The 11,654-nt window shown below is 30.9% G+C and overlaps 1 non-coding gene across 1 annotated transcript in view; it reads left to right on the forward strand.

Moving 5' to 3' along the window:
• The window catches only part of LOC137235560 (large subunit ribosomal RNA), a 4,006-nt gene extending 3,515 nt beyond the window's left edge, over window positions 1-491 (forward strand). Inside the window, exon 1 of the ribosomal RNA XR_010947978.1 lies at window positions 1-491. This exon is cut by the window's left edge and continues 3,515 nt beyond it. This is a non-coding gene — a ribosomal RNA (large subunit ribosomal RNA).
• Window positions 492-11,654: the final 11,163 nt, after the last annotated feature.

The raw sequence follows: 11,654 nt of genomic DNA on the forward strand, positions 1-11,654 counted from the left end.
CGTCGTGAGACAGGTTAGTTTTACCCTACTAATGACAAAATATTATTGCGACAGCATTCCTGCGTAGTACGAGAGGAACCGCAGGTACGGACCAATGGTACAATACTTGTTCGAGCGAACAGTGGTATGATGCTACGTCCGTTGGATTATGCCTGAACGCCTCTAAGGTTGTATCCGTGCTGGACTGCAATGATAAATATGGGGCAAATTGCATTGTATGGCTTCTCTAAATCATTTAAAGTTTATAAATTTAATTTATAAACGACAAAATGAATATATGTGATGCCAATGTTATTTATAACATAGCAAATGCGGGAGGATTCAAATATCACCCGTATGCCGCGCTAGTTATATATAAAAACATTATTTAATACAATGACAATGCCTAGAATCAATTGTAAACGACTTTGGTAACGGGCAAGGTGTTGTAAGTGGTAGAGCAGCTGCCATACTGCGATCCACTGAAGCTTAACCTTTGCTTGATGATTCGAAAACAATTTATTGGAATTAATTTTCCAATTTATTATTGTTTTGATGTAATCATCTTATAAAAATATGCATATTTAAAATATGCAATATAAAGAGAGGCGCTTGTTTAGGGGCCAAGTCCTCTATAAAAATGATGAAAAAGCAAATATTGTAATCTACTACAATAAAGTACAAATAAAGCAACAAAAATTTTGTTAGTTGAACTTTATTATATTTGGGCTAATAAAGTCGATATATTTATACAGATGTGTTTTAAGCGACCAATGAAAGTAAGTGAGGTTTTCCTTACCTAGGCCGCTTACACAAAATATATTAGCGAAGTTCATATATATATAACTTGTTCACTTTCATTATTTAAATTGTTGCTTGTACGGTAGTATTATTTACAAAGAGAAAAATGTAAATGAAATATTACAATAATGTACAAATAAAGCAACTAAAATTTTGTTAGTTGAACTTTATTATATTTGGGCTAATAAAGTCGATATATTTATACAGATGTGTTTTAAGCGACCAATGAAAGTAAGTGAGGTTTTCCTTACCTAGGCCGCTTACACAAAATATATTAGCGAAGCTCATATATATATAACTTGTTCACTTTCATTATTTAAATTGTTGCTTGTACGGTAGTATTATTTACAAAGAGAAATATGTAAATGAAATATTATAATAATGTACAAATAAAGCAACTAAAATTTTGTTAGTTGAACTTTATTATATTTGGGCTAATAAAGTCGATATATTTATACAGATGTGTTTTAAGCGACCAATGAAAGTAAGTGAGGTTTTCCTTACCTAGGCCGCTTACACAAAATATATTAGCGAAGCTCATATATATATAACTTGCTCACTTTCATTATTTAAATTGTTGCTTGTACGGTAGTATTATTTACAAAGAGAAAAATGATTCGAAAACAATTTATTGGAATTAATTTTCCAATTTATTATTGTTTTGATGTAATCATCTTATAAAAATATGCATATTTAAAATATGCAATATAAAGAGAGGCGCTTGTTTAGGGGCCAAGTCCTCTATAAAAATGATGAAAAAGCAAATATTGTAATCTATTACAATAAAGTACAAATAAAGCAACAAAAATTTTGTTAGTTGAACTTTATTATATTTGGGCTAATAAAGTCGATATATTTATACAGATGTGTTTTAAGCGACCAATGAAAGTAAGTGAGGTTTTCCTTACCTAGGCCGCTTACACAAAATATATTAGCGAAGTTCATATATATATAACTTGTTCACTTTCATTATTTAAATTGTTGCTTGTACGGTAGTATTATTTACAAAGAGAAAAATGTAAATGAAATATTACAATAATGTACAAATAAAGCAACTAAAATTTTGTTAGTTGAACTTTATTATATTTGGGCTAATAAAGTCGATATATTTATACAGATGTGTTTTAAGCGACCAATGAAAGTAAGTGAGGTTTTCCTTACCTAGGCCGCTTACACAAAATATATTAGCGAAGCTCATATATATATAACTTGTTCACTTTCATTATTTAAATTGTTGCTTGTACGGTAGTATTATTTACAAAGAGAAATATGTAAATGAAATATTATAATAATGTACAAATAAAGCAACTAAAATTTTGTTAGTTGAACTTTATTATATTTGGGCTAATAAAGTCGATATATTTATACAGATGTGTTTTAAGCGACCAATGAAAGTAAGTGAGGTTTTCCTTACCTAGGCCGCTTACACAAAATATATTAGCGAAGCTCATATATATATAACTTGCTCACTTTCATTATTTAAATTGTTGCTTGTACGGTAGTATTATTTACAAAGAGAAAAATGTAAATGAAATATTACAATGAAGCACAGCACAAATAAAGCAACAAAAATTTTGTTAGCTGAACTTTATTATATTTGGGCTAATAAAGTCGATATATTTATACAGATGTGTTTTAAGCGACCAATGAAAGTAAGTGAGGTTTTCCTTACCTAGGCCGCTTACACAAAATATATTAGCGAAGCTCATATATATATAACTTGTTCACTTTCATTATTTAAATTGTTTGCATATGCAGAGTAATATTATTTACATTAAACACAAAAAATATAATTTTTATTATATTTTTTAAATATAATTCTGGTTGATCCTGCCAGTAGTTATATGCTTGCCTCAAAGATTAAGCCATGCATGTCTAAGTACACACGAATTAAAAGTGAAACCGCAAAAGGCATCAGTTATGGTTCCATAGATCGATCATTAACAGTTAGTTGGATAACTGTGGTAATTCTAGAGCTAATACATGCAATAATATAAACACGGACCTTATGGAACGTGTGCTTTTATTAGACTAAAACCAAGCGATCTTTATAGATTGTTATATTGGTTGAACTCTAGATAAACATGCAGATCGTATGGTCATCTACAACTAAAAACTTTAAATGGGTAAGAACCTCACCTTTTTTGATATGAAGGTTGAAGTTATATGATATAATGTGCCCAGTGGGCGACTTTTGGTAAGCAGAACTGGCGCTGTGGGATAAACCGAACGTAATGTTACGGTGTCCAAATTAAAGTAAGCGCGGGTAAACGGTGGCGGGAGTAATTATGACTCCCTTAAGATCGCCAAATGCCTCGTTAACTAACTTTTAAAATGTGTTGCGACTAACGAAGTGCAAACTAGCATTGCACTGAGGCCGCGCACATATAAAAATGTATGAAAATTATATATAAAGAGGCGTTTGTTAGGTGCGACAAATCCTCTATAAAAACTAAGAACGAAAGTTAGAGCTAGCGATTGGGTGTAGCTACGGCTCTCTCAGTCGCTTCCCGGGAAACCAAAGCTTTTGGACTCCGGGGGAAGTATGGTTGCAAAGCTGAAACTTAAAGGAATTGACGGAAGGGCACTATCAGGAGTGGAGCCTGCGGCATAATTTGACTCAACACAAGAAAACTTAACAGGTCCGAACATAACATATATATATGAAAGTATATATATGAAAGTTTTAAAAGTTTCAAAATACTTTTGTAATGTGTTGCGACTAACGAAGTGCAAACTAGCATTGCACTGAGGCCGCGCACATATAAAAATGTATGAAAATTATATTATAAATACAAGTACTTGTATGAAACTTTTTTCTACTTGTATGAAACTTTGTACTTGTATGGAAGTTTGTACTTGTATGAAACTTTTTTCTACTTGTATGAAACTTTGTACTTGTATGGAAGTTTGTACTTGTATGAAACTTTTTTCTACTTGTATGAAACTTTGTACTTGTATGGAAGTTTGTACTTGTATGAAAGTTTCTACTTGTATGAAACTTTGTACTTGTATGGAAGTTTGTACTTGTATGAAAGTTTCTACTTGTATGAAACTTTGTACTTGTATGGAAGTTTGTACTTGTATGAAAGTTTCTACTTGTATGAAACTTTGTACTTGTATGAAAGTTTGTATCTTGTACTTGTATGAAAGTTTGTATCTTCATACATTTTTCGTCATGTGAGGTGAGCGGGTCAGAAAACAATTTTAAGAAACGTATGAAAACTTTGGTCAGCCATATAAAACCACTAAGCGTAGCTAACAGACGCTGACAAAGTTTCATACAAGTACTAACATCTACTTATATGAAAGTTTTGAAATTTTTAAAATACTTCAAAAATGTGTTGCTGCTATCGAAATGCAAGCTAAAAACACTTAAACGTATGAAAACTTTGGTCAGCCATACAAAACCACTAAGCGTAGCTAACAGACACTGACAAAGTTTCATACAAGTACTAACATCTACTTATATGAAAGTTTTGAAATTTTCAAAATACTTAAAAAATGTGTTGCTGCTAAAGAAGTGCAAGCTAAAAACACTTAAACGTATGAAAACTTTGGTCAGCCATACAAAACCACTAAGCGAAGCTAACAGACACTGACAAAGTTTCATACAAGTACTAACATCTACTTATATGAAAGTTTTGAAATTTTCAAAATACTTAAAAAATATGTTGCTGCTAACGAAATGCAAGCTAAAAACACTTAAACGTATGAAAACTTTGGTCAGCCATATAAAACCACTAAGCGTAGCTAACAGACACTGACAAAGTTTCATACAAGTACTAACATCTACTTATATGAGAGTTTTGAAATTTTCAAAACTATGAAAACTTTGGTCAGCCATACAAAACCACTAAGCGAAGCTAACAGACACTGACAAAGTTTCATACAAGTACTAACATCTACTTATATGAAAGTTTTGAAATTTTCAAAATACTTAAAAAATATGTTGCTGCTAACGAAATGCAAGCTAAAAACACTTAAACGTATGAAAACTTTGGTCAGCCATACAAAACCACTAAGCATAGCTAACAGACACTGACAAAGTTTCATACAAGTACTAACATCTACTTATATGAGAGTTTTGAAATTTTCAAAATACTTAAAAAATGTGTTGCTGCTAACGAAATGCAAGCTAAAAACACTTAAACGTATGAAAACTTTGGTCAGCCATACAAAACCACTAAGCGAAGCTAACAGACACTGACAAAGTTTCATACAAGTACTAACATCTACTTATATGAAAGTTTTGAAATTTTCAAAATACTTAAAAAATGTGTTGCTTCTAACGAAGTGCAAGCTAAAAACACTTAAACGTATGAAAACTTTGGTCAGCCATACAAAACCACTAAGCGAAGCTAACAGACACTGACAAAGTTTCATACAAGTACTAACATCTACTTATATGAAAGTTTTGAAATTTTCAAAATACTTAAAAAATGTGTTGCTGCTAACGAAATGCAAGCTAAAAACACTTAAACGTATGAAAACTTTGGTCAGCCATACAAAACCACTAAGCGAAGCTAACAAACACTGACAAAGTTTCATACAAGTACAAACTTCCATACAAGTACAGTTTGTACTTGTATGAAAGTTTTTACTTGTATGAAACTTTGTACTTGTTTGGAAGTTTGTACTTGTGAAAGTACTGAAAAGTTTCTACTTGTATGAAAGTTTGTATCTTGTAGTTGTATGAAAGTTTGTATCTTCATACATTTTTCGTGATGTGAGGTGAGCGAGTCAGAAAACAATTTTAATAAACGTATGTAAACTTTGGTCAGCCATACAAAACCACTAAGCGTAGCTAACAGACACTGACAAAGTTTCATACAAGTACTAACGTCTACTTATATGAAAGTTTTGAAATTTTCAAAATACTTAAAAAATGTGTTGCTGCTAACGAAATGCAAGCTAAAAACACTTAAACGTATGAAAACTTTGGTCAGCCATACAAAACCACTAAGCGAAGCTAACAGACACTGACAAAGTTTCATACAAGTACTAACATCTACTTATATGAAAGTTTTGAAATTTTCAAAATACTTAAAAAATGTGTTGCTGCTAACGAAATGCAAGCTAAAAACACTTAAACGTATGAAAACTTTGGTCAGCCATACAAAACCACTAAGCGAAGCTAACAGACACTGACAAAGTTTCATACAAGTACTAACATCTATTTATATGAAAGTTTTGAAATTTTCAAAATACTTCAAAAATGTGTTGCTACTATCGAAATGCAAGCTAAAAACACTTAAACGTATGAAAACTTTGGTCAGCCATACAAAACCACTAAGCGAAGCTAACAGACACTGACAAAGTTTCATACAAGTACTAACATCTACTTATATGAAAGTTTTGAAATTTTCAAAATACTTAAAAAATGTGTTGCTGCTAACGAAATGCAAGCTAAAAACACTTAAACGTATGAAAACTTTGGTCAGCCATACAAAACCACTAAGCGAAGCTAACAGACACTGACAAAGTTTCATACAAGTACTAACATCTACTTATATGAAAGTTTTGAAATTTTCAAAATACTTAAAAAATGTGTTGCTGCTAACGAAATGCAAGCTAAAAACACTTAAACGTATGAAAACTTTGGTCAGCCATACAAAACCACTAAGCGAAGCTAACAGACACTGACAAAGTTTCATACAAGTACTAACATCTACTTATATGAAAGTTTTGAAATTTTCAAAATACTTAAAAAATGTGTTGCTGCTAACGAAATGCAAGCTAAAAACACTTAAACGTATGAAAACTTTGGTCAGCCATACAAAACCACTAAGCGTAGCTAACAGACACTGACAAAGTTTCATACAAGTACTAACATCTACTTATATGAAAGTTTTGAAATTTTCAAAATACTTAAAAAATGTGTTGCTGCTAACGAAATGCAAGCTAAAAACACTTAAACGTATGAAAACTTTGGTCAGCCATACAAAACCACTAAGCGAAGCTAACAGACACTGACAAAGTTTCATACAAGTACTAACATCTACTTATATGAAAGTTTAGAAATTTTCAAAATACTTAAAAAATGTGTTGCTGCTAACGAAATGCAAGCTAAAAACAATATGGAACATTTGGAAGTATGAAACTTTTTAATACGTTGTTGTTGTTGTTGTTGTTGTTGTTGTTGTTGGTTTTGGTGTTGTTGTTGTTGTTATATTGAACATTTTTATTAATATAAGTACAAAGGAAAATCTTCATATAAGTATAAAAATATTAAATTATTACCTTACTTGTATGAAACTTTTTAATACGTTGTTGTTGTTGTTGTTGTTGTTGTTGTTGTTGGTGTTGTTGTTGTGGTTGTTGTTATATTGAACATTTTTATTAATATAAGTACAAAGGAAAATCTTCATATAAGTATAAAAATATTAAATTATTACCTTACTTGTATGAAACTTTTTAATACGTTGTTGTTGTTGTTGTTGTTGTTGTTGTTGTTGTTGTTGTTGTTGTTGTTGTTGTTGTTGTTGTTCTTGTTGTTGTTGTTGTTGTTGATGGTGTTGTTGTTGTTGTTGTTGTTATATTGAACATTTTTATTAATATAAGTACAAAGGAAAATCTTCATATAAGTATAAAAATATTAAATTATTACCTCACTTGACAGAAAATATATGAAAAATTCAATATGGACAATTTATCATATTTTCGATGATATTGCCTAGTTAGTTTACTAAAGAAACCAACATGGTATTATTGGTAAAAATTCAACACATTATAAAACTTGTATTTTTCATACATTTTTGGTCATGTGAGGGTTTCCAAGCGTACTTGTATGAAACTTTTGTACTTGTATGAAACTTTTTCTACTTGTATGAAACTTTGTACTTGTATGGAACTTTTTCTACTTGTATGAAACTTTGTACTTGTATGGAAGTTTGTACTTGTATGAAACTTTTCTCTACTTGTATGAAACTTTGTACTTGTATGGAAGTTTGTACTTGTATGAAACTTTTTTCTACTTGTATGAAACTTTTTTCTACTTGTATGAAACTTTGTACTTGTATGGAAGTTTGTACTTGTATGAAACTTTTTCTACTTGTATGAAACTTTGTACTTGTATGGAAGTTTTTACTTGTATGAAACTTTTTTCTACTTGTATGAAACTTTGTACTGGTTGGAAATTTGTACTTGTATGAAACTTTTTTCTACTTGTATGAAACTTTTTTCTACTTGTTAATAAAAATGTTCAATATAACAACAACAACAACACCAAAACCAACAACAACACCAACAACAACAACAACAACAACAACGTATTAAAAAGTTTCATACTTCCAACAAGTAGAAAGTTTCATACAAGTAGAAACTTTCATACAAGTACAAAGTTTCATACAAGTAGAAACTTTCATACAAGTGAACTTGTATGAAACTTTTTTCTACTTGTATGAAACTTTGTACTTGTATGGAAGTTTGTACTTGTATGAAAGTTTCTACTTGTATGAAACTTTGTACTTGTATGAAAGTTTGTATCTTGTACTTGTATGAAAGTTTGTATCTTCATACATTTTTCGTCATGTGAGGTGAGCGGGTCAGAAAACAATTTTAAGGAACGTATGAAAACTTTGGTCAGCTAAATGTGTTGCTACTAATGAAATGCAAGCTAAAAACACTTAAACGTATGAAAACTTTGGTCAGCCATACAAAACCACTAAGCGAAGCTAACAGGCACTGACAAAGTTTCATACAAGTACTAACATCTACTTATATGAAAGTTTTGAAATTTTCAAAATACTTAAAAAATGTGTTGCTGCTAACTAAATGCAAGCTAAAAACACTTAAACGTATGAAAACTTTGGTCAGCCATACAAAACCACTAAGCGAAGCTAACAGGCACTGACAAAGTTTCATACAAGTACTAACATCTACTTATATGAAAGTTTTGAAATTTTCAAAATACTTAAAAAATGTGTTGCTACTATCGAAATGCAAGCTAAAAACACTTAAACGTATGAAAACTTTGGTCAGCCATACAAAACCACTAAGCGAAGCTAACAGACACTGACAAAGTTTCATACAAGTACTTACATCTACTTATATGAAAGTTTTGAAATTTTCAAAATACTTAAAAAATGTGTTGCTGCTAACGAAATGCAAGCTAAAAACACTTAAACGTATGAAAACTTTGGTGAGCCATACAAAACCACTAAGCGATGCTAACAGACACTGACAAAGTTTCATACAAGTACTAACATCTACTTATATGAAAGTTTTGAAATTTTCAAAATACTTCAAAAATGTGTTGCTACTATCGAAATGCAAGCTAAAAACACTTAAACGTATGAAAACTTTGGTCAGCCATACAAAACCACTAAGCGAAGCTAACAGGCACTGACAAAGTTTCATACAAGTACTAACATCTACTTATATGAAAGTTTTGAAATTTTCAAAATACTTAAAAAATGTGTTGCTGCTAACGAAATGCAAGCTAAAAACACTTAAACGTATGAAAACTTTTGTCAGCCATACAAAACCACTAAGCGTAGCTAACAGACACTGACAAAGTTTCATACAAGTACTAACATCTACTTATATGAAAGTTTTGAAATTTTCAAAATACTTAAAAAAATGTGTTGCTGCTAACGAAATGCAAGCTAAAAACACTTAAACGTATGAAAACTTTGGTCAGCCCATACAAAACCACTAAGCGAAGCTAACAGACACTGACAAAGTTTCATACAAGTACTAACATCTACTTATATGAATGTTTTGAAATTTTCAAAATACTTAAAAAATGTGTTGCTGCTAACGAAATGCAAGCTAAAAACACTTAAACGTATGAAAACTTTGGTCAGCCATACAAAACCACTAAGCGAAGCTAACAGACACTGACAAAGTTTCATACAAGTACTGACATCTACTTATATGAAAGTTTTGAAATTTTCAAAATACTTAAAAAATGTGTTGCTACTATCGAAATGCAAGCTAAAAACACTTAAACGTATGAAAACTTTGGTCAGCCATACAAAACCATTAAGCGAAGCTAACAGACACTGACAAAGTTTCATACAAGTACTAACATCTACTTATATGAAAGTTTTGAAATTTTCAAAATACTTAAAAAATGTGTTGCTGCTAACGAAATGCAAGCTAAAAACACTTAAACGTATGAAAACTTTGGTCAGCCATACAAAACCACTAAGCGAAGCTAAAAGACACTGACAAAGTTTCATACAAGTACTAACATCTACTTATATGAAAGTTTTGAAATTTTCAAAATACTTAAAAAATGTGTTGCTGCTAACGAAATGCAAGCTAAAAACACTTAAACGTATGAAAACTTTGGTCAGCCATACAAAACCACTAAGCGTAGCTAACAGACACTGACAAAGTTTCATACAAGTACTAACATCTACTTATATGAAAGTTTTGAAATTTTCAAAATACTTAAAAAATGTGTTGCTGCTAACGAAATGCAAGATAAAAACACTTAAACGTATGAAAACTTTGGTCAGCCATACAAAACCACTAAGCGAAGCTAACAGGCACTGACAAAGTTTCATACAAGTACTAACATCTACTTATATGAAAGTTTTGAAATTTTCAAAATACTTAAAAAATATGTTGCTGCTAACGAAATGCAAGCTAAAAACACTTAAACGTATGAAAACTTTGGTCATCCATACAAAACCACTAAGCGTAGCTAACAGACACTGACAAAGTTTCATACAAGTACTAACATCTACTTATATGAAAGTTTTGAAATTTTCAAAATACTTAAAAAATGTGTTGCTGCTAACTAAATGCAAGCTAAAAGCACTTAAACGTATGAAAACTTTGGTCAGCCATACAAAACCACTAAGCGAAGCTAACAGACACTGACAAAGTTTCATACAAGTACTAACATCTACTTATATGAAAGTTTTGAAATTTTCAAAATACTTAAAAAATATGTTGCTGCTAACGAAATGCAAGCTAAAAACACTTAAACGTATGAAAACTTTGGTCAGCCATACAAAACCACTAAGCGAAGCTAACAAACACTGACAAAGTTTCATACAAGTACAAACTTCCATACAAGTACAGTTTGTACTTGTATGAAAGTTTCTACTTGTATGAAACTTTGTACTTGTTTGGAAGTTTGTATTTGTATGAAAGTTTCTACTTGTATGAAACTTTGTACTTGTATGAAAGTTTGTATCTTGTACTTGTATGGAAGTTTGTATCTTCATACATTTTTCGTCATGTGAGGTGAGCGGGTCAGAAAACAATTTTAAGGAACGTATGAAAACTTTGGTCAGCCATACAAAACCACTAAGCGTAGCTACCAGACACTGACAAAGTTTCATACTAGTACTGACATCTACTTATATGAAAGTTTTGAAATTTTCAAAATACTTAAAAAATGTGTTGCTACTAATGAAATGCAAGCTAAAAACACTTAAACGTATGAAAACTTTGGTCAGCCATACAAAACCACTAAGCGAAGCCAACAAGCACTGACAAAGTTTCATACAAGTACTAACATCTACTTATATGAAAGTTTTGAAATTTTCAAAATACTTAAAAAATGTGTTGCTGCTAACGAAATGCAAGCTAAAAACACTTAAACGTATGAAAACTTTGGTCAGCCATACAAAACCACTAAGCGAAGCTAACAGACACTGACAAAGTTTCATACAAGTACTAACATCTACTTATATGAAAGTTTTGAAATTTTCAAAGTACTTAAAAAATGTGTTGCTGCTAACGAAATGCAAGCTAAAAACACTTAAACGTATGAAAACTTTGGTCAGCCATACAAAACCACTAAGCGAAGCTAACAGACACTGACAAAGTTTCATACAAGTACTAACATCTAATTATATGAAAGTTTTGAAATTTTCAAAGTACTTAAAAAATGTGTTGCTGCTAACGAA

Source organism: Eurosta solidaginis, chromosome X, assembly GCF_040869045.1.
Source record: "Eurosta solidaginis isolate ZX-2024a chromosome X, ASM4086904v1, whole genome shotgun sequence".
In the NCBI taxonomy this organism is placed as follows: domain Eukaryota; kingdom Metazoa; phylum Arthropoda; class Insecta; order Diptera; family Tephritidae; genus Eurosta; species Eurosta solidaginis.